The 7542-nt window shown below is 43.9% G+C and overlaps 1 pseudogene; it reads right to left on the reverse strand.

Moving 5' to 3' along the window:
• The window catches only part of LOC112067897 (GTPase IMAP family member 7-like), a 16780-nt pseudogene extending 12828 nt beyond the window's left edge, over nt 1-3952 (reverse strand).
• Between the last annotated feature and the right edge of the window lie 3590 nt (nt 3953-7542).

A 7542-nucleotide genomic window follows, 5' to 3' on the forward strand; every position in this document is an offset into this window, starting at 1 on the left:
TCTCCACCTCTACCACACAAGGGGAAAACCTACAGTAAAATATGAAATTGATGAGAGAAATATAGTAAAAAGAAAGGGCATAACAGAATTGAGCTGTTTGTGAATTTCACTGTGGGTATGTGTGTGTATGTGTGAATGTCATTGTGGGTATGTGTGTTTGTGTGTGTGAATGTCATTGTGGGTATGCGTGCATGTGTGTGTGAGTGTGTRTGTGTGAGTGTGTGTGAGTGTGAATGTCATTGCGGGTGTTAACTCAGCCCTGTCTTGCCATAATGGAATCTCTGATGGACAGGGATCACAGGCTGCTGGTCCAATCTTCTCCTTTAATGAAAACAAGATTCCTCTTTCTCTTCCCTCACTCCCTCTTTCTCTCTCTTCATCTCCTCTCTCTCATACACTGACTGTACAAAACATTAAGGACACCTGCTCTTTCCATGACATAGACTAACCAGGTGAATCCAGGTGAAAAAGCTATGATCCCTTATTGATGTCACTTGTTAAACCCACTTCAATCAGTGTAGATGAAGGGGAGGGGACAGGTTAAAGAAGGATTTTTAAGCCTTAAGACAATTGAGACATGGATTGTGTATGTGTGCTATTCAGAGGGTGAATGGGCAAGACAAAATATTTAAGAGTGAGAGTGAAGGTGAGGAATGATTGCTGTGTCTTTGCAGCAATAATCGTAAGCTGATCGGAATTCCGTGCTGTTGGTTTGGGATTTTGGGATGATGTCTGGATGGCATCACATTGGACCAAGACATACAGAGCATTCAGAAAGTATTCAGACCCCTTCCCTTTCCCCAAATTTTGTTACGCTACAGCCTTATTCTACAATTAATCAGCATTTTTTCTGTATTTCTGTTTTTCATTAGTAAAAATTAGCAAACAGTTCTAAAAACCTGTTTTTGCCTTGTCATTATGGCGTATTGTGTGTAGATTGACGAGGGGAAAAAACGATTGAATCCATTTTAGAATGAGGCTCTAACCTTAAAAAAGAAAGCCCTGTACCTAGACACACACCGTTTGCCACCGCCGAGGTCTCCTCCAGTTCTACGCCATTGTAACTTCCTTCTGGCGGTACTCTCTTGACATCTATGACGATCTATACACCTGGCTGTCGTCACAGCGATTGGTGTTCATTTACATTCTCAAGGCATGGTGTTTGTGTGCTTGTACAGTACATGTGTATGTATGTCTGTGCTGTGCCAGTCGGCTTCCATACAGTCTCTCTGGTCCAGGTATCAGTGACCTTTTTGACCTTTTCTTTATCTTTGCCATGTAGTATGCATCGTTCTCTCTGGACGGAAGTACTTCTTGTTTTCATCTCTCTCTATCCCCTTGGTCTCCCTTTGTGTGTGTGTGTGTGTGTTCAATATGTGTGTGCTTCTCTTCCCGTACCCTAAACTACCCTCTCCTGACAAACATAAGCACTCTGTCATCACCTTGTCAAAATGTCTCTGAACACAACACTACCCCATGCTGAAGGTATCAGACTCTTTTCTCATTCTCTTTTACTCTTGTTTTCATCAGTTGTAGGAGTTTTTAAAAGCCTTATGAGCCCTGTCTCTTTACGGTTTTCATGGGGGACATAGCAGTTGCACTGGCCGACAGGAAACCGTGACCTAATGGGCTCCAGGGACCTGTTAGTAAGGGCGAATGAAAGCCCAATGATGTTATTAGGAGATTCTGGCGCAGGATGATGATGCGTGATGCCCCAGTGAAGCAGAAGCAGGTGGCTAGGCAGATGACACGCCTCAGTGGCAATAAAATGAGGGCTCACTGGCAATGCAGAAATGTGTGTGTGATGTRTGTGTGTGTGTATGWATGTGTGTGAGTGTGTGTTTGTGTGTGAGTGTGTGTGGTTAGGGTCTCCTCTCACTCTGTCATTAGCTCTGATTGAGGCCTTTAATTTTCCTCTCAGCGTTCACCCACTACACTACAAACACGCACACACGCACGCACGCACGCACACACACACACGCACGCACGCACACACGATACATCATGCATGGTTGTATGTATGTGGATATGCATGCATGTGTGAGTATGTGTGCTGGCAAGTTTCTGTATGGTATGTGTGTGTATTTTGTCTTCTATCTTTTATATAGCCCCTTTCGACATGAAGCTAAATCTTTCGAAGCTGTAACAGACACCCAGCCTAAAACCCCGAAACAGCCTAGTGAATGTCCAGGTGTAAACACGGTGGGCTAGAAAAATCCAAATAGATAGAAAGGCCAAAAACCTAGGAAAGAAACCTAGATAAGGAACCAGGCTGATGCAGGGTGGCCAAGTCCCTCTCTGGCTGTGCCGGGCTGGAGATATAGACAGAACTATGCAAGGATGTTCAAAAGAATGTTCATGCAGGACAGAGCATGGTCAAATAATAAATCATGAATAATTTTCAGTTGGCTTTTCATAGCGATCATGCAAAGAGTTGAAAAACAACAGGTCTGGACAGGTAGCGTCCTATTAAACCGCAAGCAGAACAGCTGAAACCTGAATAGCAAGCAAGGCCAGGCGGACGGGACAGCAAAGGAGTCACCACGGCGGCAGTCCCGACGCATGGTCCAGGGCCCAGGTCCTCGAGATAAAGAAAAAGAGAGAATAGAGAAAAGTAGAGATAGAGCCAAAGGTTCAAAATTGTCCATACATGACAAGCATGGTAAAAATAATCAGGAATAAAATTCAGTTTGGCTTTCATAAGCCGATCATTAAGAGTGGTTGAAACAGCAGGTCTGGGACAGGTAGGGGTCGATAACCGCAAGCAGAACAGTTTGAAACTGGGAATAGGGCAGCAAGGCCGAAGCGGATGGGGACACAAGGAGTCACCACGGCCGGTAGTGCCCGGACGTAGGCCCTAGTGCTCAGGTCGCTCCGAGAGAAAACGAAAAGAGAGAAAGGAGAAAAATAGAGGTAGCCAGATTTCAAAATTTCAAATATTGGAAAGCATGGTCAAATAATAATCAGGAATAAAATCTCAGTGGCTGTTCATAGCCCGATTCATAAAGTTGAAAACAGCAGGTCTGGACAGTATGGGGTCCTCAACCACAGGCAGAACATGAAACGGAATAGTGCAACAATACGGCCAGGCGGAACTGGTGGACACAAAGGTGTCAATCATGGCCCGTAGGCCTGCGTAGTGGTCCTAAGCGCTCAGTTCTCAGAGGAGAAAGCGAAGAACGAGAAGAACTAGAGAGAGCGATACTAAAATTCGACAACAGTGACACTGAATAAAAAAAGATAAAATCTAGCTGTGGAAGGAGAAAACGAGAAGTATACTGCCAGGTAACAAACTGACTCCTAGCCCCCCGACAAAACTAAACTACTGCAAGCATCAACTGGAGGCTGAGAAGGAGCGGCGCACTCGAGCGAGCAGCTGCATGATCGCCTCCAAGCCGCATAGAAACCCCCCGGACAGGGCCAATAGTAATATATAACCCCACCACCTTTGCCAAAGCACAAGTATCGCGATGCAGCTCAGAGAGTCACAGTGAAGCTCCTTAGGTGCGCCAACCCGCATCGCCGGACCCGAGAGTAATCCACTACACTACCACCACGACTATTTGGACGAGACTCGCTATCCGTCGTAGACATACACGCTGGGCCGTAAGTGGTATAAGCCCACCATACGGTCTGCCACACTATGGCCGAGCGCGACGATATGAGAATCTCAGAGCGGGGGCGCCAACCCAGACTACGAGATAAGGATCACGTCAGAACTCAACCCAGAGACAAGTGACGCACACCACGCATCCTCATAGCGTTGGTGACCGTCAGGGATGCGAAATGTCGCAACAGCGCAGCCTCAAGAGGCCAGTGCCTCCCCAGGCCCTTAACAAGGCTTAGAGGCAGAGAATCCCAGTGGAAGAGGGAACCGCCTGGCAGAGACAGCAAGGCGGTTCGATTGCTCGCCCAGCAGTCCTTTCCGTTCACCTTCACACTCCTGGGCCATGGCTTACACATCAATCATATGTACCTACTGTAAAGAGATAAGTCTTCAGTAAAGACTTAAGTTGAGACCATGATCTGCGCTCTCACAGGTAGGCAGACTGTTCCATAAAAATGGAGATCTATAGGAGAAAAGCCCGCCCTCCCGCTGTTTGCTTAGAATTCTAGGGACAAAATTTTTTTTTTTAGGAGGCCCTGCGTCCCTTGTGACCGTAGCGTACGATTGGTATGTCAGGCCGGACCAACTCGGAAAGATAGGTAGCACAAGCCCATGTAAACGCTTTAGTACGGTTACAAGTAAATACCTTTGAAATCAGCGCCCTTGCTTAAACAAGGGAAGCCCAGTGTAATAAGGGAGAACTAGCACTGGGAGTAAATGATCAATATTTTCTTGTTCTAAGGTCAGAGATTCTAGCAGCAGCCGTCATTTAGCACTAACTGAAGTAATTATTTAGTGCTTTATATCCGGTACCGGAAAGTAGAGCATTGCAGTAGTCAACCTAGTAAGGTAACCAAAATGCACTGGATTAATTTTATGCTGCAATCATTTTTGGAACAGAAAATTCTATGAGCATGTTACGTAGATGAAAAAAGCTGGTCCCGTTGAAACAGTCCTTGAATGTTCGCAAAACGAGAGATCAAGTGGTCAAGAGTAACGCCCTGAGGTCCTTCACAGTTATTTAGACGATGTTTAACAACATGCAATGATGAATTTGTCAGATTTACACAAGAAGATCTCTTTTGTTTCTTTGGAGCCTAGAACAACATCTCTGTTTTTGTCCCGGTTAAAAGTAGAAAGTTTTCAGCACCACGTCCCTATTCTGAAACACAGGCTTCTAGCGAGGGCAAATTGGGCTTCACCATGTTTCATGGAATGGTACAGCGTGTGTCATCCGCTATAGCAGTGGAAAGTTAACATTAATGATTTTCGAATAAACATCCCCAAGATAAAATATATACATGAAAACAATAAGTGGTCCTAAAAAACGGAAAACCTTGAGAACTTACCGAAAGTACATTGATTTGTCAGAGGACAGACTCCATTCACAGAGAACCAAACTGAATCTTTCCGACAGGTTAAATCTAAACCAGTGCCAAGAACTGTCCGTGTTAGACCAATTTTGGGTTTCCAGGTCCTCCATAAAAATGGTGGTGATCGAGTGGTCAAAATGGCAGCACTAAGGTCTAGTACACGAGACACCAGACAGAGCCTCGGTCTGAACGCCTATTTAAACGGTCATTTTACCAACCATTCACAAAGTGCAGTCTCAGTGCTATGATGTGGGTCTAAACACCAGACTGAAGCTTCGTATTACATTAAACTTATGTCCTTCAGACAGCAGGAGTTGGCCTGCGCATACAGCTTTTGTGCTAAAATCTATTGAGAGAATGGAAAGATTTCGATTATTAAGGCCGATAGTTTTTTTATATTTTCGGGTCAAGGTTTGGCTTTTTTTCCAAGAGACGGCTTCTTTAATCCACTGCCCACTTTTAGTGCGTTGGTCACACATCCGTTGATAGAGAAGCCTCTTATTATGTTCATAACATAGAGGGCCAAGCCACACGGAAAGCAGGTCCTTCAGCATTTAGTAAGGAATAGGAATCCAGTTAGTGCAAGCTTGAAGTTTACGAGCCATGATTATTTTCTATCATTGTTAAAGGAGATATAGTACTAAAAACACTTAAGTGTCTTCCTCACCACCCGATCCTCTAGCCCTCGCAGAGCTGTGCAGATCCAGGACAGCTAAGCCTCTGGAAGGAAATACCCATGATTCAAAGAGGAGGTCCGTAATTGCTTTCTAATGGTCATGATCCTTCCCTCAAAGAAGTTCCAGTGAATTATTAACTGCTGAAGTAAAAGCAATCCTCTCTTGGGAATGGCCGCTTTTTTAGTTAGTTCGGGCACAGTATAAAAAGAAATTTTGGATGGTTCTATTTCCTCGATTAAGTTGGAAAGAGTGGATGAGCGAGCAGCAAGTGAGGGCTCTTCGTACTGGGCACTACTGTCTTCCAATTCCAAAGCTAGTCGGAAGACTTCCAGTTGGGCGTGGCCCATTCCGTTCCAATTTCCTGGATAAGCTTTGCTACAAAGCTCGGTATTTTTGTAATGACCAGGGAGCTAAGTTTTATGCAACAAATGTTTTGTCGTTTTAGGGGTGCAACTGCAATTAGGTATTGCGCAATGGTTAAAATTGAGTCCTCAGTTAGGTGGTTAACTGATTTTTGTCCTCTGACGTCCTTGGGTAGGCAAAGGAGTCCTGAAGGGTGCATCAAGGAATTTTTGGTTTTTTCTAGAAGTTATTAATGCAGACTTTTGAGCTCCTTGTTGGGGTCTGAGCAGATTATTGTTGCGATTGCAACGTAATAGAAATGGTGGTCCCGATAGTCCAGAAATATGTGGAAAAACATTAACAGATTACAACCATTTATTCCATGGACAAAACAGGTCCAGAGTATGATCTGTGGCATGATAGTCCAAGGACATGTTGGACAAAACCCACTGACGTCGATAATGGCTCCGAATAGACTGATGAAAAGATCATGCCAGTAATGTTGTTGAATAACCCACAGTAAAAGATCATCCCTAAATGTGTTGTATAACCACAGTAAGATCATCCCCTAATGTTGTATAACCCACAAGTAAAAGATCCATGCCCTAATGTGTTGTAAATAACCCACAGTAAAAGATCCTGCCCTAATTTGTTGTGCATAACCACAGTAAAGATCATCCCATGTTGTTGTATAACCCCACAGTAAAGATCATTCCCCTGATGTGGTTGTATTAACCCAGAGTAAAGACTATCCCTAAATCGTGGTTTTGGTTAATAACCCACAAGTAAAGATAATTCCCTAATGTGTTGTTATGAGACCCACAGTAATAGAATCATCTCCAAGGTTGTTGAATAAACCCAAAGTAAAAGATCATTCCTAATGGTGGTGTTGTATAACCCACAGTAAAGATCATCCTAATGTTTGGTTGTAATAACCCAAGTGAAAAGAGCATCCCCTCATGTCGGTTGTTATAGACCCATCAGTAAAGAATCATCCCTAATGTTGTTGTAATAACCCACAGTAAAAGATCATCCCTAATTGTGGTTTCTAAACGCCCCTAGTAAAAGATCCATACCTAAATGTTGTTGTCAAACCCGACAAAGTAAAAGATATCAATCCCTAATGTTTTGTATAACCACAGTACTAAGCCAAGGACATGTAGCTTTCTGTTTTCAAATGGAAACCATTGTTAAACAAAATAATACCGACGCGGTTTAATTCTAAGGGAGTGTTTGTGTAACGACCCAGTCCCCTCAAATACGAGAGGGGCCACTAAACCGACAGTCTACATTTGCACAATTAGAGCTTTGTTTTGTTTGGATTAAGAACGAAACGTACTGTATAATACAGTAGGGTTCCGTCCCAAAAGTGTGTTCCCAAAATGGCAAGTGCTGTCACGTGTGTGTGTGTGTGTGTGTTGTGTGTTGTGTGTGTTTGTTGTGTGGGTGTTTGTGGTGGTGGTGTGTGTGTTGTGTGTGTGTTGTGTGTTGTGTGTGTGGGTGTGTGTGTGTGTGTGTTGCTGTGTCAATTATAGTAAATTCA

The sequence above is a fragment of the Salvelinus sp. IW2-2015 genome, linkage group LG32 (genome assembly GCF_002910315.2).
Source record: "Salvelinus sp. IW2-2015 linkage group LG32, ASM291031v2, whole genome shotgun sequence".
Classification (NCBI taxonomy): domain Eukaryota; kingdom Metazoa; phylum Chordata; class Actinopteri; order Salmoniformes; family Salmonidae; genus Salvelinus; species Salvelinus sp. IW2-2015.